This window comes from Eurosta solidaginis, chromosome 2, assembly GCF_040869045.1.
Source record: "Eurosta solidaginis isolate ZX-2024a chromosome 2, ASM4086904v1, whole genome shotgun sequence".
NCBI lineage: Eukaryota > Metazoa > Arthropoda > Insecta > Diptera > Tephritidae > Eurosta > Eurosta solidaginis.
The window spans coordinates 281,610,162-281,634,294 of NC_090320.1; the positions used below are offsets into that span (position 1 = coordinate 281,610,162).

The 24,133-nt window shown below is 36.8% G+C and overlaps 1 protein-coding gene across 10 annotated transcripts in view; it reads right to left on the bottom strand.

Annotated features, from left to right (window-relative positions):
* The window catches only part of Wdr62 (WD repeat domain 62), a 378,801-nt gene that overhangs the window by 254,240 nt on the left and 100,428 nt on the right, over window positions 1–24,133 (bottom strand). The window lies entirely within an intron of this gene.

The window sequence follows — 24,133 nt, forward strand, 5'->3', positions numbered from 1 at the left end:
GCCCATTTGTCAACATAATCAATGCATCTGCCTCATTATGTAATGCGCAACAATTACTTCTTTGAGATAATAAAGCTTACAACTAAGCTGATATCTAGTAAGTAAGATTATTAATGGTCACTTCCCTTTAAAATAAATTAAAACCTGCTGACGGACACGACAAGTAGTCCAAGAGTACAAAAGAACTACACATCATTACCTTTTAGCATCATTAACACTTGTGCATTAAGTAAAGCTGCTCCGACTGCCCACTCAAAAATCTTTGGACACTTGCAACCTTAAAAGGATATTGAGTTCAATTGAAATGAATAAATGAATATATGAATGGTATGGAATGCGATACTTGTTACTATGTAAACGCCCACTTTTTGGTTAAATGTATTACGAGAAACTTACGAGGGGCGAACGATAACAAGGAAGACGGTCTATTGGTTGTCAAATGTCGACCAATTTGAACATCCACGTCAATGGCACTACGCTACCGGCTGTCTGACACCCCAAAATCTTGGGTGTGACGTTTGATCAGGATCTACATTTTGGTGAGCACGCAGCCGCAATTGTACCGAAAATCCAGAGCCGCAATAAAATTCTCAAATCTCTTGCTGGCAGTACTTTGGGTAAAGATAAATAAACGCTCACTTCCACTTACAAAGCAATTGGTCAGCCGATGGCATGCTACACGTCCCCGATATGGTCGGCAAGCCTAAAGACTACTCACTGGAAGAAGCTACAGGCCTACAGGTCTACATAATGAGAATACTCCACATTAGGGAGAGAAATAAAATGCTAACCAAACAGTTCTTGTTGAATATCCAGAAACCTGGGCATCCCAACAGACATCTGATTGATGAGCCAACACCGCCCAGGCGCTTAAGGAGTAATCTCCGTAAGCATTATGAAGAAATACGGCATCTGAGAACACAGCCGCATGAAGCCAAAAAACACAAAGAGGTTCTCAGTGAACTCCACAGACAGGCATCGGAGCTCTATGCGAGGAATTGCCCGGTGAATCCTGTACTCAAAGAACAATACCCAAAACTTGCAGAAGAGGAACGCACACTGCCTAGGGAAACGCGAGTCACTCTAGCTCAACTTCGATCTAGAAACTGTAACAGACCAAACTCTTACCTATTCAGAATCAACCCCGACATACAAAACATATGTCCGGCTTGTAACGTATCCCCACATGACACCAAGTATCTCTTCAACTGTATTGTGGAACCAACGCCTCTAACACCCGTCTCATTATGGTCCACCTCTGTTGAAACAGCAAGTTTCCTTGGACTCCCGCTAGAGAATATTGATGCCAATTTGTGATCGGTCGCACCTATTGGATGGGGCGAAGCACTGTTACAACAACAACAACAACGGTCTATTGACAAAAATCCTATCATATATATTATTTCTAATTGCTGTTTTTATGTACGGGTCCCTTTTTCGCTCTTATTTGGATCTATAAATAAAGTTTTGGTTATAAAGATGGATATTCGGGCTATTAGCGAGCTTTGGGCAATTTCGGTCGTAGTGCTTTTGTTTAGCTATATTTTATTAAAATAATTTGTTAAAAATAAACAATTGTGAGCACACAAAGAAATCTATTTGTACTTTGGCACTATTGTCAATATTTACACTGCATTACCGGCAGTTACTATCATACGCCAGATGGCAGCGCAAGCTGTAAATTGTAATTGATTGATAGAACAGCTGATAAGAGAATTTTATATTTGTTGCGAAAGATGCGCACGGGTCCAGCTCGTTATCTTATAGCATTTTCTTTTCTGAAATAAATTGTTGCCTAAGTAAATGGTAAAGCCTTAATAGAGTTAAGCTGGAGAAATTGGTGCTTTATCGGTAACCGTATCGGTAACCTTATAACAGCTGATTCGACCAACCTTATGAGAATCAATGCAATCGATTATTGGTGCCGCTAAGGTCGTAACCGTATCGTAGCCAACCAATTGGGTTTTAGTTTACCGTCGTAACGATAAACAGCTGATTACGTTAGGGATACGGATACAGCGATACGACATACGACACCAATGACTCCGGCTTTACTCCTACCCCATAAAATTTTGAACATTTATAGTGCATGTAAAGAACATAAATGGCTACCCCGTGTATTAGCTGATTTTCACAAACGCGCTGTCAATGATAATAAAAATTCATTAGCAATTATTTCCTTCATTTCAATTATCTTCGCCTAAAAATATGTGAAGCTGCGAAAATAAATTATCACGATCAGCTAGTTTAGCAGAGTTGCACTGACACACCGGCATTTTATGCAGGGTATAAGTGTAACGGTTTTGCGTTGCGAGCAGGCAACAATTTTCACAAAAGAACGAAATGCCCCGTAAAGGCGTTACCTGCTTCTTAGAACAGAACAAAATATATTTACAACTCTTGCGCGGCGTAAAAAAAGCGCAACACTTTTGCCAGAAAAGAGAACACTATTATACTAGTGGATAATTCTTTTCTGGCACGGAAATTACATACAGTTCGATGCTGCTCTCTTTCGATTCTATGAAATCAGCATTCGTTAACCAACTTCTCTCGCATCCAGAAAACAAGTATATATTGAACCAACCTCATTGAGTTCCTACATGGTCATACGGGTAGCATAGGCTGGATTGGTGTCGTGTTGAATATTATGGCTATGAATGAAGTGATTAAGGAAAAGATTAAAAGTTATGTCGCACAGGAACTAAACAGTAATCAGTGGCTGCCCATTTATGACGATCGCAGTGGCGTTTAGAGTGCGCTAGCTTTCGTCTAAGCAAAAAGTGTGCTAGCCACAGAGTTGGCCTACGTAAAATTGGTGTACTTTCGTATATACATTAATTGTCGACTTGTGGCCCGCTACGTTTACCAACTAAGTAGCCATGAATACTTTCAAATATAGAATGTTACAGCTCAAACCAAATGCAGGAAAATATGTTGTATTGCATTTGTATCTGAGTGGCACTTCCACGAACAACCGGCAATTCAATGAGTGACTAAATTGGAATGCAATTTGTGTGCACTCTTCACAGTTGTAATTGCAAATTTTTAGTTGAAATTTTTGTTGTTGATAAAAGTATTTATTTAAGAGCCCACGGCGCACATGTTTTGTGGGTAAGAAAGAAATTATTATGTACGCCTTGGACCGCTATCGCCGGCTTTACGCTGCTGTGGCTTTTGTTCCTTCTATTATTTGATGTCGTCGTAAACTCTAAAGCTCGCACGTAGTAAATTGCTGGTGTCGAACCAGTTTTCAACTATTCAATTGACCTAAATTTTGTAAGAAAATAATACAATAACACAAAACAACGGTTTATAAAATAACAGTAGCAACAACAAGAGCAAGACCGAATATATTACAAGTCTGCTATCAACTATTATTATCTAATATATAAAATTCTTCTGTCACGGTTTTAGAGGCTTAACTCCTCCGAAACGGCTGAACCGATTCTCATGAAATTTTGTGAGCATATTGGGTAGGTCTGAGAATCGGCCAACGTCTACCTTTTTTTTCGCTACGTGCCTAAGGTCTTGAGATCAAAACGTGGACCCGGGTACCCCTAGAATGTGTTTATACAGTATGGATATCAAATGAAAGCTGTTGATGAGTGCTATAGTACAGGGTTATTTTCATACCCCTGTGTGACTAGGGTCTCGAGATATAGGCCAAAACGGGGACCCGAGTACCCCTAGAATGTGTTTATACAATATGGATATCAAATGAAAGCTGTTGATGAGTGCTATATTACAGGATAATTTTCATACAACTGGGAGGCTAGGGTCTCGAGATATAGGCCAAAACGGGGACCCGGGTACCCCTAGAATGCGTTTATACAATATGGATATCAAATGAAAGCTGTTGATGAGTGCTATAGTACAGGATAATTTTCATACAACTGGGAGGCTAGGGTCTCGGGATATAGCCCAAAACGTGGTCCCGGGTACCCCTAGAATGTGTTTATACAACATGGATATCAGATGAAAGCTGTTTGATGAGTGCTATAGTACAGGATAATTTTGATACAACTGGGAGGCTAGGGTCTCCAGATATAGCCCAAAACGTGGACCCGGGTACCCCTAGAATGAGTTTATACAATATGGATATCAAATTAAAGCTGTTGATGAGTGCTATAGTACAGGATAATATTCATACAACTGGGGGGCTAGGGTCTCGAGATATAGCCCAAAACGTCGACTCGGGTACCCCTAGAATGTGTTTATACAATATGGATATCAAATGAAAACTGTTGATGAGTGCTATAGTAAAGGATAATTTTCATACCCCTGGGTGACTAGGATCTCGATATATAGGTCAAAACGTGGACCCGGGTACTCCTAGAATGTGTTTATACAGTCTGGATAACAAATGAAAGCTTTTGATGAGTGATTTAGTAGAGAATAATTTTCATACCCTTGGGTGACTAGGGTCTGGAGATATAGGCCAAACGTGGCCCGTGAACGTAGACAATGTTTTTACATTGTGGGTATCAAATTGAAGCTGTTGATGAGTGCTTTAGTAGAGCGTAGTTTTCATACCAATTGGTGACTAGGGTCTCGAGATATAGGCCAAAACGTGGATCAGGGTAGCACTAGGATTTGTTTTTACATTATGGGTATAAGATTGAAGCTGTTGATGTGTGCTTTAGTACAGAGTAAGTTTTATGCCGCTGGGTGACTAGGGTATCGAGATGTAGGCCGAAACGTGGACCCGGATACACCTAGAATGTGTTTTAAATTATGGGTATCAAATTGAAGCTGTTGATGTATGCTTTAGTACGGAGTAAGTTTTACACCGCTGGGTGACTACGGTCTCGAGATATAGGCCAAAACATGGACCCGGATACACCTTGAATGTGTTTTACTTATGGGTATCAAATTGAAGCTGTTGATGTGTGCTATAATACAGAGTAAGTTTTACACCGCTGAGTGACTAGGGTCTCGAGATATAGGCCAAAACATGGACCCGGATACCCCTAGAATGTGTGTGTATTATGGATATCAAATGAATGTTGTTGCTGAGAGCTCTAAAGTTCATTGTGATATTCGATTTGGTTGCATCAACCTGGCAAAAGTGATAAATATGCATGCGAAGCCGAAATAAAGACAAGAATTAATAATACTTATTACTTATATACCTAGAAGTTACTTTTAAATTTGGACATATATATAAAAAAAAAAACTAGCAGACCCGGCAGACGTTGTTCTACCCTAAATTTGGACTATCTGCATACATTTTAATACGCTTTTTCCGTCTAACTCTGTCCCACCCTTTTTTCTAATCTTTTTATTCACTCCTCCCTCCGTCTTTTTCGCTTCATCTTCATCTTCGTCTCATTCTATGTCTTTCTCAGTCCCCTTCTCTCTTTTCTTTTCTCTCAAGTTTTTCTCCTTCTTCTTCATCTCTTATTGCCAGTCCCAGAGGGTGGTATGTATTTTGTTCCAGTCAGATTCCGAGTCTCAGTCCCAGTCCCACTCCGAGTCTCAATCTCAGTCCCAGTCCTAGTCCTAATCCCAGTTCCAGTCCGACTCTGGTATACTTCCCGGAAAAAAGCATCGTAAATACTAATATAGGCAAATTTATATACGAAATTTCAGGCAAATCGAATAGGACGTATGTAAATAGGTATGTAGGTATTATTAATTCTTGTCTTTATTTCGGCTTCGCATGCATATTTATCAGTTTTGCCAGGTTGATGCGACTAAATCGAATATCACAATGAACTTTAGAGGTCTCAGCAACAGCTTTCATTTGATATCCATAATACACACACATTCTAGGGGTATCCGGGTCCATGTTTTGGCCTATATCTCGAGACCCTAGTCACTCAGCGGTGTAAAACTTACTCTGTATTATAGCACACATCAACAGCTTCAATTTGATACCCATTATATAAAAACACATTCTAGGTGTATCCGGGTCCACGTTTTGGGCTATATCTCGAGACCGTAATCTCCCAGTCGTATGAAAATTATCCTGTACTATAGCACTCATCAACAGCTTTCATTTGATATACATATTGTATAAACACATTCTAGGGGTACCCGGGTCCATGTTTTGGGCTATATCTCGAGGCCCTAACCTCCCAGTTGTATGAAAATTATCCTGTACTATAGCACTCAACAGCTTTCATTTGATATCCATATTGTATAAATACATTTCAGGGGTACCCGGGTCCACGTTTTGGGCTATATCTCGAGACCCTAGCCTCCCAGTTGTATGAAAATTATCCTGTACTATAGCACTCATCAACAGCTTTGATTTGATATCCATATTGTATAAACACATCCTAGGGGTACCCGGGTCCACGTTTTGATCTCAAGACCCTAGGCACGTATCGAAAAAAAGGTAGACATTGGCCGATTCTCAGACCAACCCAATATGCTCACAAAATTTCATGAGAATCGGTTCAGCCGTTTCGGGTGAGTTAAGCCTCTAAAACCGTGACAGAAGAATTTTATATATTATATAAGTATCAAATATTTAAAAAAAATTTTTTGTTTCTTAATTATTTTGCAATTTTGGACTTTTATAAAGATGTTTTGTTTCACCTCAACTTCTGCCCACAAAATCAATATCCTATTTAATAATGTTACTCGTTATGTTTATGGTCTGGAAAAGTTTGATCATATATCCCTTTGGAGGAATGAGACTCTGGGTAGTAGTAGACTTAATTTTCTTGCTGCCAGAAACTGCATGTACATATTATCTGTATGAAAAGTTAAATCCGACGAAATGCCTAAGACTTCACAATCTGATTGTACCAAAATATAACTACTTCAATTATGTCTGTCTTAGCTAACCTCTTTATCCTTCTCTCTCTATCTCTTTTATTTATTCTTATTATACACTTTTTTTTTTATTAATTAATGTATGTAATTTTTCTTGTTAGATATAAGATCATTTAATTATAGTTTTAATCGATGTTAGCCATTTTATGGTAATTAATTTAAGCTGATTTATGTACTTTTAAAAGACCACTGTCTTATATGTACTGCCACTGTGTTATTAAACAAATATTAAATATTAAATATTTATTCAAGTTATGATGAAGCAAAATATTACTTTTTTTAACCCGGTATTCCGGGATTGCATTACCAAGATCCCGAAAATGCCGCGATTAGAAAAATCGAAAAAATTGGTATCACTTGTGGAAACGTGGTTTAAATCAGTGTGTGTGTCACGTTCCTAATAGTTAATGTCCACAACTCTTCTTGATTTACAATTTCGTAATTTGAACATCTACGTACACTGAAAGAAGTGGTGCTAGTAAAATCAGCAAATCGGTTCGTTGTTCTTGACTTGACCCTTCTTTGCATGGTGATGGAAATTTCCATCATAACAAATAGCGATCAAAAAATTTAGCACCAAACATATGTATTGTAGTTTTTTTGCATTTGGCATATCTGTTGGCATCTTATAAACAGTTGGTAACATCCCTGTTAAATAAAAAGCTATCCACCATATGACGGTTTAAAGTTGACGTTCTACAATTTTTTGTGGTTGGAAGCAAAGTGCATTTCGTGAATTTTTTTTAAATAATTTGAAAGATATTTTCATAAAAAAAAAACAATTATGAGTGTGAAAAAGGTTTGTATTTATGTTTTCATTACTTTCTGTAAATTATATAAGGCGCCTTCCACATAATCTGACCAAAACGATTTGACAGAAATTTACATCACTGTGCAGTTACTCTACCTTTAGTGCGAGTCAAATTGTGGTGTGCTTTTATTATGTTAAATTTTTTTTTATTTTAGAGAAACCTAACCGATCGGGAAATTGAACTATATTTTAACTATTTAGAAGACGGTGGGCTATCAGAAGATGATTTTGATGACGAAAAAAAAAGAAAGTTTTATGAACAAGTCAGTCGCTAGGGGTAGTTATGAAGAAAGAGTATCTACAGTAGATGGCGATGATCTGAGCTGCGTGGCGTGGAAGGATAAGAAGGTGGTAACTCTATTATCCGCATATGCTGGATCCTTGCCAGTCACTGAAGTTAATAGATATGATAAGTCAAAAAAGGAGAAAATTGGTATTACTTGCCCGTTCATCGTTCAAGAGTACAATAAACATATGGGAGGAGTAGACCTTATGGATAGCTTTCTTGGCAAAAACCATATCACTGTGCGGTCTAAAGAGTGGTACCTGCGTATATTTTTTCATTTACTGGACCTTGCGTCAACAAATTCTTGGATTCTCTGCAAAAAAAACTCTCAAGAAATGAATGTACATAAGAAAAATTTGCTTACATTGGCTTAGTTTCGAAATGAAGTCGCCTTTGTGTTATGTAACAAAGGACCCAGTACAAATGCTAAAAGAGGGCGCCCAAGCAACAGTACTCTTGAAGAGGAATGACAACAAAGAGAAAAAAGGGTTCCCCAGATTCTCCACCCCCAAAAGATATTAGAGAAGATGGTAGGTGGCCCACTTCGGTGCAAATACCCTAACTGCAAGGGTTATTCTACAATTTCTTGCAGCAAATGTGGAGTTAATTTGTGTCTTAGTAAGAAAAACAATTGTTTTGATAATTATCATCATCAATAAAATGTGATACAATAATATATTGCATACATAAGTTTTATATGTTCTGTACAAAGGTTAACATGCTTATTTGCATGATGATGGAAATTTCCATCATACAGTTTTTTTGTTATTTCAAAAAAAAAAAAAAAAATACACTAGTATTTTTTAAACATTTTTCTGTGAATATAGAGCTTGAATTATATCACCCAGATTTTTTTTACATAAAAATAAAAAATCATGCAAAGAAGGGTTAACGGAGATTCGGCGAAATTGATCGAGTTATGGTTAATTCGACCGAGTTGTTTGTCAAGCGAACAAATTATTTTAGTCATTTCAACAGAAGAGAAATTGTCGCTCTTAAGTTAACAAAATTCTGTAAAATTGACAGATTCCTAATCAATCTAACTGATTTATTTGTTAACACAACTGATCTCACTGGTCATTTCAACAGCGATCATCAGTCAATACATGAGCAAATCTCAAAGAGAATTTTACGCTCACTGCGCTCTCTACTTTGTACTTATGTATGCTGTGTACTATGTATGCAACTATTTACGTATGTATATGGCGGCCGCCGTGATGTGATGGTAGCGTGCTCCGCCTACCACACCGAAGACCCTAGGTTCACACCCCGGGCAAAGCTACATAAAAGTTTTAGAAATAAGGTTTTTCAATTAGAAGAAAATTTTCCTAAGCGGGGTCGCCCCTCGGCACTGTTCGGAAAGCACTCAGAGTGTATTTCTGCCATGAAAAGATCTCAGTGAAAACTCATCTGCCTTGCAAATGCCGCAAAATAGGTACTTTCGTACAAAGCTGTCGCAACAACTTTGTTTGTTCATTTGACTGCTAAAACGGTCAATTACGAATCAACGATTTGTGCGCAGTTGATTCAACATCTTGTTGCGATGGATAAAAATTGACAGAAATTTCGGTTGAATTGACCCGTATTTCGGTTGATTTTACCAGTCTTTTTCTTTCAGTGTAGCTATTCTGTTTTCCTAATTGTTATTGTTACATCCTAACGGAAACCTCTTAAATTTCTTATAACCGCTCTTTATTACAAATTTTCAATTAAGTTCCTTTACATCCCTGTTACCGCTTACATTAACTGAAAGCAATTAGGTTTACTAGTTATTTCACCTCCAAAATTTACTGAATGTAATTATGTGGTTAAATGCTGGTTGGTTGTTTACAAATTTGTTGTCCTATTTGACAACAATTGACGATTCGTGATTGCAAGTGGCTTGCTATGAAATTCGAAATGGATTTATTTTATAACAGAAGCATGAAGATGTTTTTGATTTGTGTGAGCAGGATAACTTGAGTAAATTTTTAGATGTCTTATTGGAATTTGGTAAGTGGGTTCCTTGACAAACAACTATCATTGCTATTTAGAAATTGGAAACTAATCATGCCAATTTTTTTTAATCAACCCAAATTTGTTCAAAATCTAAGGCTTAGAACCCTTATTCAAGTCATTTATTCCCAAATTTAGTAGAACTAGTCGCAATTTAAGACTCACACGTTCAATCAATTCGGTTATTTAATATAAGTTTAGATTGATTTTTTCTTAAACATCACACTACTTTGTGGTAGAAAATACAAATTGGAACTGACATCAACTTTTTAGTAACAAAAATGTATGTCTGACAATTTTAGCAAAACTGTAGTTCATTAAACTACATGCGAACAAATTTCTCGCCTGACAGATTTTTTGCGTAAAATTAGCACAAAATCGCACCCAGAAAATTTATAGCACACCATATTAGGTCTCACTCAACAAATAAGGAGTATGAATAAAACATCATTGCCAAATGTCAGCAATTTTTCATAAACAAAAATGTGTATGAAATAATATAAACAACTCTTTGGTACGATCAGTGAAGCATAAGAACTTCAAGTTTGCGCAAAACTATGCGAAACTGCATTCAAAGCAATATAGAAAGAAAAAAAAATAAAAATTGTGGAAAAAGGAAATTATAAATGAGGCGTGGTTCAATAATAGCTTTGCAAATACGGAAACAAATGTTGCAGAACGCAATGCGGCAAAAGCCGTTTTTATTAAGATGAAGTGATTCAATTTTGATGCTGAAAAAGTGAGCAAATAACACATAGGTCTGAAGAAAAATTTAAAGATATGTAATAGTATAAAGGGTGTAACGAAGAGATGGGAATGGAAAATTATTTTCTTTTAGCATGTCTCGCTAGCTTAATGTTGATATAATAGTGAATAGCGAAAGCATTGCTTATAAAGCTATTCTAAGAATTCAATGTTACTAAGCCCTTGAAAGCGCTCCTATAAGCATTCCACAAAATTAGGATTAAAAAACCTATATAATTAGTACGTACATAATGGTGTATAAAGGAATAGCAACAAAAAGGCACTACTTAGAGGCCAATTGGAAAGCGAGCAGCGGGGAATTCATATGGTTGAGAGGATAAGGGCATCTGCCTTACACTAGTATAAAGCAGGGATGCACCTTAACGTTAAGCTAATCGTTTATCAAAAAATTTCCACCGTTTCCGTTGAAACACTTCGAAATATTATCGATAAAGAAATTATCAAGATAAATTGTATCTCGTTTTTAACCGAAGCGAAAAGCTTTCGTTATCGTTAAAAACGTTAACAAAAACGTGATACTTTATGTTTGAATTGTGCTGGCAATGCTATAGCCATGGTGAAGCCGTAAGGTGGTAAAAGCGAGCGGACATACACAAACAAACTCCATGTAATTTGTTTGTGTAATTCGTTGGTGGTAATGTCAAAAATACTCTGAGAAATGTTCGTACTGTCAAAATTCATGAGAAAAGTTGCAATCAGCTTGGCTAATGCTTTCACCTTTAATGACTCCGCCATCAATCAGCTTTGCCAGCATAGTTTGAAATTAATAATCAACATAAACGATTTGATTTCGTTTTGATATGGCAGAAAACGAAACAAAATCATTTCGTTAATTTGACGTTCTTAACGTTAATAAATGAAACGAAATGACTTTGTTTCGTTTATTAACGTTAATTACCGTAACGAAATGATATCGGTTCGTTGGTTAAGCATGCCTGGTATAAAGTATGAAAGTTGAAGATTTCGAGTTCAACACTCAGCTCCCGAGAAGCTAGCTGATGAAAGAGTGAAATTCAAAAACATGTCCTAGTAACCATTCCCGTTTGTAAACTTTGTAATTTTTCTTTAATATCAGTAAGTAATTTTCTTTAATTTTAATACTTGTTTCTTGTGATTCATTTATGAGCCATATGAATCGACGCTTGTGAAAAGTCAAAAATTAAAAAAAACAAACAGCTTTGTAGATGATTAGATTTCAATCTTACGAAATTCGATTGATACTTTTAAAATATATCGACTGCTGAATATCACCCGAAAACGCAGTGTTACAGTAAACTTAAAAAAAAAAACCTTCTTCAGAATTTGTTCGAGAACGCTCCTCTTAAGAATTTTGTTAAAAAGAAAAAGCCCATCCTAAGAATTTGTGTTTAAAACTCTATATATGAACATAAACTAAATTCATTTTGACAATAAGTATGGCGTATATGAAAAAAGTTCTGAGATAGGGCGTCTTTCAACCGAGTTCCGCCAGGGGGCGTTTTTGAAATATATACTGAAAATACTCTCGGATATGGTGTTTTTGAGCTACCAGCTAGCAATAGGGTGATATTCCACTCAGCTGTCGATATAAACAAAGTTTGAAGCGTAGATTTATTAAGAGCCAAACACATTCGACTTTTGCGTCGCTTTTTCGCTTATGTTGCGTCAACAGCTGACATCATTGCTATGTTCTTAATCTACAGGTCACGCAACGGCAGCGCCAAAGAAAGCAACACAAAAGGAATTCCAAAATTTACGCTGTCAATTTCTTCTTGAATATCTCTGCAGTTTAAGAAAAATCTTCTAATTCCATTCAATGTAATTATTATAAATATAATTTTGTGGTCTGTTAAACAAAATTTTTGTTTTTCGTTTTTATCATGACAAAAATTCTAGATTTAACTTTTTCTTTTCCGTTCATAGTGACAGGGAAGCTTTAAACGTACTTTGCTTCGAAGTGAAGCCAGCGCCAAAACAACGCAGACGTTGAAATAAGATGTCTATAAGTATATGGAAACCAAGATGCAAATGTATACCTAAATTAAAAACTTGTCAATTCTGGGTGGGTTATATATATGAAAGTGTTAGGTTTTACAGAAAGAAATATACTCACGATTAAAATGTATTTGTAAATTCCAATGTTTGAGGTACATACCTGTAAAGAAACAAAAATTCCATTATTTATTTTTTTTTTAATCTTCAAACATGCATTTTTGAGTATCCTAGTTCCTGATGTTTCTTATGACTGTAGGTATTTATAAATAACAGGGGTGATAGTACCAATTTCTTGGGGATTTTGATGTGAATATTTAATAACCTATAATATAAAAATAAGTCGGGTTTTCCTTCCTGACGATTCAGGATCGACGCACAGGATCTCGAGATATAGGCCAAAACGTGGACCCGGGTACGCCTAGAATGTCTTTATAGATTATGGATATCAAATGAAAGCTGTTGATGAGTGCTTTAGTAGAGGATAATTTTCATACCCCTGGGTGACTAGGGTCTCGAGATATAGGCAAAAACGTGGACCCGGGTACCCCCGGAATGTGTTTATAGAATATGGATAACAAATGAAAGCTGTTGATAGTGCTTTAGTAGAGGGTAATTTTCATACCCCGGGGTGACTAGGGTCTCGAGATATAGGCCAAAACGTGGACCCGGGTGTTTATAGAATACGGATAACAAATGAAAGCTGTTGATGAGAGCTTTAAAGTAATTTTCATTGAGATATTCGATTTAGTCGCATCAACCTGGCAAAACTGATAAATATGCATGCGAAGCCGAAATAAAGACATGAATTAATAATACCCACATACTTATTTACATACGTCCTATTCGATTTGCCTGAAATTTGGTATATAAATTTGGAAATGTTAGTATTTACGATGCTTTTTTCCGGGAAGTAGACCAGAGACGGACTGGGACTGGAATTAGGACTAGGACTGGGACTGACACTGAGACTGACACTCGTGGGACTGGGAATGAGACTCGGAATGGGACTGGAACAAAATACATACCACCCCCTGGGACTGGCAATAAGAAGAGAGAAGGAGAGTGAGAAAGAGATAGAATGAGACGAAGATGGAGATAGATAAAGCGAGAAATACGAGGGAGGAGTGAATACAAAAATTAGGAAAAATGTAGAGGGGCGAGGGCAGAGTTAGACGGAAAAAGCTTTTTAAAATTTATGCAGATAGACCAAATTAAGGCAGAACAACGTCTGCCGGGTCTGCTAGTATTTAATAATATTTTAATTCTAGGTAGCCATTACCGGTACCTTGACCATTTCTGCAAACATTACAGTGACCGAAACTTCAACCATGGGCGTAATCATGACAATGATCGCAATTGTGAGCATGACCACAACATGGCAGTGAGCGCAAAACACTTTCCTTGACCAAATCGTAACAACAAACTTATGTAATATGAATTTAGTCGAAAGGAAAACGTTTCGATCAGCAAAAGCATTGCCTAACTATCGGAATAACCATAAACCAGACTGTGAAAGTAACCGCAACCAAAATCCTGACCATAGCCTTAATCGTAAACATAATCGGTATAGTCAGGACTTACCTTAATCATTAAAATTATCATTGACTTAATTCTAAAGATAACTGTAAGAGTAGCATTTTCCTTACCCCAAAACATAACAATAGCCTAAACTATGCTAACGCAGCCGTATATAGACCTAACGGTGTGTTTTTTTTTTTGTAACGCCGTCCTCTCCCTTGTCTAGATTTTCGAGATAGGTCCGTTTTTTCAATGTCTGCTGAATATTCTTCATAATTTCCACCAAAGCATTTTTTTAACATTATCATAACCTTTGTTATCATAACCTCTTATTCTTATTCGCCTCTATTACCTTAATTTCACCTTTCCTTATTTTCTAATTTCCTTTTTTTTGCTGTGTGTCCTTAAATTTTTACTTTTATTTTTACTGTTACTTATACTTTTACTTTCAACTTTTACTTTTGTTTTTACTTTTCCTTTTTTGTTGATATCTTTCCTTCTATCCTTTCTATTTTGCTTTCGGTTCCCATATTACTTTTTGCATTTGTTTTCCCTGTCTCTTTCTGGTTTGGTTTATGTCAACTGCCCGAGTCTTTCTCTTGGTGTACAATTTGCTCACATCAAATCTGCAGAACGGGATTACATCAGAGCGAAAATATGTCAGAAATGGCTTTGCATGGTAGAGATGTTAAGCTTAAAGTGATAGGCTATTCTGAGTGTCGAAGCATCGTATGATACAAGGTAATGCCGTGATGCAAGAGCTAAGAAGCTCTGTTTTCGAAGCCCTCTTAAAAATAACAGACATTAAGCTGGGGAGCTTCACCGGGATTCTAATCCTGGCTTCATAATATTCGTCGTTCTCTTTTCGGTATTTCCCATTGTCGGTTTAAAATAACCTCTTCCAGATTCTTATAAGACCATGGCACCATGAAACTAAAAGACTTGTGATTAGAATTAGAAAAACGAAATAACAACCAGTAATTCCTGCAATAATATTTCTTCAAAAACCATAAGAAACAGTTATTTCTATTAAAATAGTTCACTTGACCACACAATTGTTTCTCCTGCGATTCTTACTCCCACCCAGGCATGCTTAACCAACGAAACGATATCATTTCGTTACGATAATCAACGTTAATAAACGAAACGAAGTCATTTCGTTTCGTTTATTAACGTTAAGATCGTCAAATTAACCAAATGATTTCGCTTTCTGCCATATCAAAACGAAATCAAATCGTTTATGTTGATTATTAATTTCAAACTATGCTGGCAAAGCTGATTGATGGCGGAGTCATTAAAGGTGAAAGCATTATACAAGCTGATTGCAACTTTTCTCATGAATTTTGACAGTACGAACATTTCTCAGAGTATTTTTGACATTACCGCCAACGAATTACACAAACAAATTACATAGAGTTTGTGTGTGTATGTGCGCTCGTTGTTGCCACCTTACGGCTTCACCATGGCTATAGCATTGCCAGCACAATTCAAACATAAAGTATCACGTTTTCGTTAACGTTTTTAACGTTAACGAAAGCTTTTCGTTTCGGTTAAAAACGAGATACAATTTATCTTGATAATTTCTTTATCGATAATATTTCGAAGTGTTTCAACGGAAACGGTGGAAATTTTTTGATAAACGATTAGCTTAACGTTAAGGTGCATCCCTGCTCCCACCAATCACCCGGTATGCGCTAGCGCTTCCACCATGTGCACATATTTTCACACAATATCAACAAATATTGCACATTGTTATTGACAGGCGCGAAATTTTCATGATGATACCTTCGCTCTGGCATTTATGAAGAAATTCCATGAAAGAAATTTTTGTTTCATTATTCCAGAGCAACTTCAACAGACAGCAAGCAGCATAAAAAATATTTGACAGCATAAACAGTTTGCAGCACAACAACAAAAAAATCCGCAACAAAGCCCAGCAATGCAATTTCTGTCACGCCTTTCACTGCATATTTTTGCACGCGACTGTGTGTATGCCCAACTGAGCGATTCATTAGCTGCACATGAATAAATAACTGCAAAGCAAAAAATATATACCCAGGTACATACAAACACAACAAAATTGTATGTAGCCATAGGGAAGTAAAACAAAATGTTGTTAAGAAAAAAAGTTGTTGGTTAAACATTTTATGAACAATTGTAGACTCTGACATGGCAACTCTTTACTTGCAACATGCAACAGGTGCGGAATTTAGGAGGTGCATGTGTATTTGTGGCGATATCAAAAGCTTGCGTGAAATATCTTCTCTTGAAAAATTTCAATATAAAAGAAAGACATAAAACTGAACATATGCATATTGGTTTGCTTTATTAACGTTCATATTTCTGATACAGGGTGAGTCTGATAGAGACATTTAAAAATAAATTGTGGCCAAAAGTAGGAAAGAGAAACTAATAGAAGTTATACATACAAACACAGGCTATTATATAAATATTAACTTATAGACAGGAGGGAGCAAACATTGCAGATATTTTTTAGAAGACATGATTTATTCATGGCCTGTCGGAAGTAGCTCATTTTATTCCTTGGCCACCTTGATACACCGCAGGAGCTTAAACGACATTTTCCCTCGAAGAATCGAACATAATGTTTATAATCGTCGAAGTGCTAGAATACTCGCTCCCGCGCCTGCGAGCGGTTGAATGATGTCCGCACCAACATCATCTAAATGAAGGTGTTGATGTAGCCAATAAAACTTATCGCTACGAATTTCGGATTTTTACGGTTCCCTCCTATGTTTAGGCACTATGCCTTTGGATTTGCTGACAACGGGGGACCAAAAGTTTAGGGCACTAAGGACAACATCAACAGCAACGAAGTCAGCAATGACAATGACGAGGGCAAACCCTGGCAGTGGTCCGACTGAAGACCAATAAAAAACATAAGACTTAAAAACATGCAAACAAAATTTTAAGGTATCTGACGAAGCATCCCTCTCAGACCAGGAAACGAAGAAGGAGCGCTAGTTATAGACCCTAGGTATTCGCGTTAGTATCTGATTGCGCCTGCTTATCCTTCTTCCTGAAAATTTTCTTCCTGTTGTTCATTTTTGTCTCTTTCCTAATTCCTATTTGTTGCTGTCCTGATTTGATTTATGTGCACATACCGGGTCCTCAACTTCTTTCGATTGGGTTTATGAACAGTGACTGAGTCTTTACCATGTTTCGATATATTTAATGCACACTTTCCGAGTTTTTCTCTTAAAACTGTCGCAAATGCATTCGCCATAAAAATTTTCCTGAGTATATGCATTTGCCTTCGCTTTCGAATTCGCTTTTGTCCTAATAAGCGCATTTCTCTCCTCCTTTTTCTCTTATTTATTTATCATTTTCTTCATTAAACCCATTCCCCAATTTCTGTCGATGTTCTTTTGACTTGGTTAAAGTAACTTGCTGTATCTATTTGGCCTTAAAATACGCTTTAGCTCGGAAATTGGATAAAAAATAAGACTTAGCCTGCTCCGGTATTCGTCTTCATTCTCCTCGAATATTGTTTATTGTTTCCCGTTTCCAAGCCATGCCACAAATTCTTGCTCACAGAGTATATTAACTTTGTTCGCATAACGATAATCCGTAACAGCATAAATTAATCGAGAAAGATATAGACTTCTATATATCAAAATGACCTGGGTGAAAAAAGAAAATCATTTAGCCATGTCCGTCCGTACGTCCGTCCGTCCGTCTCTAAACACGATAACTTGAGTAAATTTCGAGGTATCTTGATGAAATTTGGTATGTAGGTTCCTGGGCGCTCATCACAGATCGTTATTTAAAATGAACGAAATCGGACTACAACCACGCCCACTTTTTCAATATCGAAAATTTCGAAAAACCGAAAAAGTGCGATAATTCATTACCAAAGACGGATAAAGCGATAAAACTTGGTAGGTGCGTTGACCTTATAACGCAAAATAGAAAATTAGAAAAATTTTCGACAATGGGAGTGGCACCGCCCACTTTTAAAACAAGGTAATTTCAAAGTTTTGCCTGCTGTAATTTGGCAGTCGTTGAAGATATCATGATGAAATTTGGTAGGCACGTTATTCCTATTACTATATGTGTGCTAACTAAAAATTAGCGAAATCGGATGACGAACACGCCCACTTTAAAAAAAAATTTTTAAAAGTCAAATTTTAACAAAAAATTTAATATCTTTACAGTATAAAAGTATATTATGTCAACATTCGACTCCAGTAATATGGTGAAACAAAATACAAAGATAAAAGAAAATTTCAAAATGGGCGTAACTCCGCCCTTTTCATTTAATTCGTCTAGAATACTTTTAATGCCATAAGTCGAACAAAAATCCTTGTGAAATTTGGTAGGGACATAGATTCTATGACGATAACTGTTTTCTGTGAAAATGGGCGAAATCGGTTGAAGCCACGCCCAGTTTTTATACACAGTCGGCCGTCTGTCCAAAAATTGATATATCTTTACTAAACTTAGTTCACGTACTTATCTGAAGTCACTTTATCTTGGTATGAAATATGGCCGAAATCCGACTAAAACCACGCCCACTTTTCCGATATCGAAAATTACGAAAAATGAAAAAAATGCCATACTTAATTCTGTAACAAATATGAAAAAAGCGATGAAACATGGTAATTGGATTGGTTTATTGACGCAAAATATAACTTTAGAAAAAACTTTGTAAAATGGCTGTGACACCTACCATATTAAGTAGAAGAAAATGAAAAAGTTCTGCAGGGCGAAATCAAAAGCCCTTCGAATCTTGGCAGGAATACTGTTCGTGGTTTCACATATATAAATAAATTAGAGGTACCCAACAGAAGATGTTCTGGGTCACCCTGGTCCACATTTTGGTCGATATCTCGAAAACGCCTTCACATATACAACTAAGGGCTACTCCCTTTTAAAACCCTCACTAATACTTTTAATTTGATACCAATATCGTACAAACACATTCTAGAGTCACCCCATGTCCACCTTTATTGCGATATCTCGAAAAGGCGTCCACCTATAGAACTAAGGCCCACTACGTTTTAAATAATCATTAACACCTTTCATTTGAAACCCATGTCATACAAACACATTCCAGGGTTACCCTAGGTTCATTTTGCTAAATGGTGATTTTCCCTTATTTAGTCTCCAAAGCTCTCAGCTGAGTATGTAATATTCGGTTACACCCAAACTTAGCCTTCCTTACTTGTTTCTGATTTGTTTTATGAACACTTACTAAAAAAATATATTTCGCTAAGACTTGCTCGTAAGTTACGCTCTGAAATTGGTCTTCAAATACGCTTTTGGGAAACGAGAGTACATAAACCAAATCAGAAAAGCAACAAGTAGGAAGAGGACAATAAATTGAAAAGGGCAAACGGCAAAAAAAAAATTTGAACCATAAAAGCGAGAATGAATTTTGAAAAAGATTGCTTTAAGTACACTCGAATAGTTTTAGTTTCACAAGCAGAGATCTTTTAATATTTTTTCGTTCTTCACCCATTCATTCTATTTTTCCTATTTTATTATTTATTACTGTTATAATTTGATTTATGTACACTCACTTAGTTTTCGTCTTGTTTTAAATTGGTTTGTGTACACTTACTGAATATATCGACTGTGCAGGGTTGTCCATATCAGTAAACCACCAAAAAATTCAGTAGAATGCAAGCAATTTTTTAAAAAACAAAAAAAGATATATGTCACATCCTCAAATACCCTAAGCACCCTGTGTACGTCCCATAGTTATGTACATATTTGCCTTAAGGTGCCGCCGTTCGCTAATAAAGTGTTGGTTTCTTGCTACACTTAAATTAACATTACATGCAGGAAAGAAAAGTCGATTTGTGGCAAGCTCCCAAGTAGCTTAGGTGCGGGTGTTGCGGTGGCGGTTAGCCGCTAAATGCGATCTGAGATATGCATGTTGAAAACAAAATGCAAAGCAAAAAAAAAAACAAGCGTTTTATGCTTGCTGCCTCGTTTTGCAACTTGATTGCATTGCCTCTTGATTGGCATCTACAAGAAGAAACTAAAAAAAAAAGAAAAGCATCGAACCAAAAGATATTAGTGTGGCACTAACCGGCCTTGCATTAGCAGCCTCAGCATCAAACAGCACCACTGCAGAGCCAGCACTAGCAACGGCCACCACCATATCACCATTAGCGGCATGTAAGCCTCGGGCGTGCAATCGACTGTATACTCCAACTCAACCTTCAACAACGGACCGCCGATAGGCGTCTCACTATGACGACGTGTTATTTGCTCAGTTCGTCGGTCCGTTTGCCATGTTAATGTTGATTGCTTTGCAAATTTACATATATGAAGACTTGCAGCATCAATAGTTGTTGCCACGCTACAATTACAATTACAGTTACTAAGTACAACAACTTACAAGTATTTTACACTTGTGAAATTGTTGTTAAAATTTGCTGTAATTGAGCTCTCGTTTTGAAAGCGGCAAACCAAGACGGCAATTATAATAAAGAATTCAAATGAAATATGTGTGAGTTGTTGTAAAAGTTGTGAAAGTTCGTTAGATTGTTATGACGTCAATAAAATAATTTTAATTAATTTTTGCATAATTACACATGTTAATTAATTTTTAGCGCAATTTAGCGGTAACAAGGTACTTTGAATTTCTATTGCGTGTTTTTTTGGTTTGGGCGGTTTTTACATTGGGATGACTCGCGGCGGCCCTTGCTCATCAAGCATTTAGAGTATCACTAAAAATTATTATTAATTGTTTTTTTTTTTTTTTTTTGAAAATTTGTAATTAAATATTTCATAAAATTCGAGCTTCTGACCTCATTAGCAATTATGGAATAGACATTAAGTTGTACAACAGAAAAAAAAGTACTAAATATAACAGCAACTGCCTTGTTGGAAGAACGCAGTGAACGTCGATCGATTGTTGTGCCGTTTGTCTTAAGTGCCCGTCATGGCTAAATCAACGCAGTTCAAAGCAGCAGCGTTAGGACAATAGTCCCAGTGGCAGGGTAAATTCCGGCACGTTTCGTTTGTAGCAGAAAATCCAGATTTCAAATTGAATGTGGGTCTAGGTTTTCTGCTAACAGGTCATGGTTCTCACCCCTAAGCCGCCGCTCCGGAGTAGCTGGACACTCAAGCGGAAGTAGCTTATTGTACTGCGAAAGCACGTCCAAAGACTCTAAAGCTGGTAGCACGGAGAGCAGATAAGCACATGGAGCTAGCTACTTTTCTGGTCATAGGAAAAGGACCTTCGAGAGCATCGTGGTGGCTGTGGTTCATATCCAAATGCGGAACAATTGACTGAATGTTGATTTGCATTATAACCGGTTCTCATGACCCATAGAATGTAAGAGGTGTTAAATAGGCTTTCAGCCCTACCAAGGTGATGGTGTGTCCACGTATATCATCAATTGGGACCAAGATAAACGAGCCTTGCCGCTGGTCAAACGTTTCTTTGCCTATTGTACTTTGGTGCATTGTGAGGTAAGGCCGACGTCGGCAGGTAATCACGTAAAACCTTAGTCTCGCTGTCCGGAATACATGCATGGGGTAAGTTATAAATACACGCACGGGGGAGTGCTCACTAATGGCCAGGGTAAACTGCTTGGGGAGGCACCATAGGTGCAGACCGCGTAAGAGGTCCTCTAGAAAAGAAGGGTTGCGAATTTGGCATTGTTTGGTCTTAACAGTCCCTATGTTTTACTGGGAAGATGTGCTCGTTCATCAAATAATACTTGAACGTCGTTCACATACAATACATACAAATGAGAAGGATGGATATTTCTCTTAAGAGTGGAAGAGCACTTAGGTTGTTTTCCTACTAAAGTCGCTTGAAAAGGTTTGGTCCTGCCCTTGGTCATAGCGCGACATTAACCTCCTTCCATTGCTTGGCATGGTACTGAAAAGGGTGAGGGTTAAGCGACTTCAGATTAGGTCGGTGGGTTTAGGAAAGGTAGTTAGTAAGTCTTAGAAGATTTATAGACTTTGGTAGGCATATGATTATCTTTGCTATGACAAATCGTGGAAGATATCGGACTCGCAGAAGTGGTCCTGCTATTCTATTACTCGCTTCTGTACATATGGACGCCTGCGGACAGCCATGATACAAGCTGCTCGTAAAGTAAGGAGGAGCTAACTACTCTGCAGTCCATATGCACAGCAGCGAATAGTAAAATAACATCGGCAGGTTTTATCAAATTTCGTGAGTTTAATTGTTTTTTTTAACTTCGATATCCTATGAAGCTACCTTTATGAAAATTTGTATTGGAGCTCTCCGATTATTTTTAGTATGCTATTTTATATCCCAATCAAATTTAGTTTGATTTGGCAAATACTTCCAGTGTATTTCTGTCATGAAAAGCATCTCAGTGAAAGTTCATCTGCTTTGCAGATGCCGTTCGGAGTCGGCAAACACCATGTAGGTACCGTCCCGCCGATTTGTATGAAAAATTAAAACAGATCACGACACTAATTGGAAGAGAAGCTCGGTCTAAAATCTCTTCGGCTCGGCCTAAGGATTCTATCGCGCTGTGCATTTATTTTTTAAATACAAGATATAGGTCTCTCAAACTTCGCATTGATTTTTGTAAATTTGTAAAGGAATTTTAAGATTTTCTTCCACATAAAAATATTGTTCACACTTTGTATGTAGCAAAATATAATGCCTTTTGACGTGAGATAGGGACTATATGAGTTAGGGCGCTCTTCAACCGAATTCCCAGATTCAAATTAGATATTCACAAGCCTCTTACTCGTTCTTAAATTATAAGTACATGTGAGATACTTATTTAGATTCAGAGCTTTTCAATATGCTCTAAAACAGGTCAACTTTAATGGCAAACTCGCTGGGTTAACAACCTTCAGATAAATTATACAAAACAAAGAAAGCAAATAATCAGCAGAAAAATTGCATTAAGTCATGGGAAAAAGCAACAAGACAACAATGGCAAAAAGAAGACAAACTTTATACACGCGACATACATATTTAAGCAGTTATAAGTATGTATATATATATTTTTCACTAGAAAAGTTAAATTGCGACGAAATAAGGGAAAATCGACGAAAGAAAATAACAATCAAAACGAATGAGTCAATCTTGAGTTATTATGTTTTCATTTTGTTGCCTTGAATAAGACAAACTGAGAGAATAATAAAAAGCCGGTAAAAAATATGAACAATAGACATGATGACGCTGGACGAAACAATGGAATGATAAAAAGGGAAATACTATGAGATAATGTAATAAAAACATAAAAATGAACCAGATTTTAAAAAAGTAAAAGCCACGTCACATAAGCTGTTTTTCACATACATGCATTTTACTCGATGGTATGCATTATGAGTAGATTGAACGTATTTTTATGGAGAACGGTATATTGAGCGACACTGGCGCCATCTGACATGAACAAGTAGCCAACTTACAACTTTTGTTGCAAGCAAAGCGTAAGAAGAAGCTAAGGGTGCTAGCGCAATTTGCAAGTGAAATTATTTATCCCACTCGTTACTAACTTTTCTAACATTTTTTGCAATTAAAAACTGCAATATAACAAATGATTACGACACAAAATTTGTTAGCAAGTATTTTAGTTTGAATGTTTATAATAGTGCTTCTCGAAATTTTGTATGCGAATGGGCAAGGCGAAATAAACTTCAATTGCTAAGTCTGAAGTTCCTTCAGATTTATAAACGCAACATCTTGTTGGTTGATTGTAGCGATGTTACTGGAATGCATAAGCTTGTGTTAAACACATCTATGTATATGAAAAATTTCATTGTGTCGCGGCCTTAAAGTTTTTATAAATTAAAGACAATGCGATTGATGTTGGACAATAAACTATAAAAATCACTAAAATATGTGACGTTGAATCGGCGGTTCCATTTATTCTTTTCAACTTGTTCACACAAACCCAAGAAAAGGACGCAATATAAGAAAAATTAAGGTATTGCTAAAAAAAGTTAAGCATTAAGCACAGCCAGAGGTTTGACAAGCCAAGCTAATCGCTAACATTCAAGAACGGAAAGCAATAAGG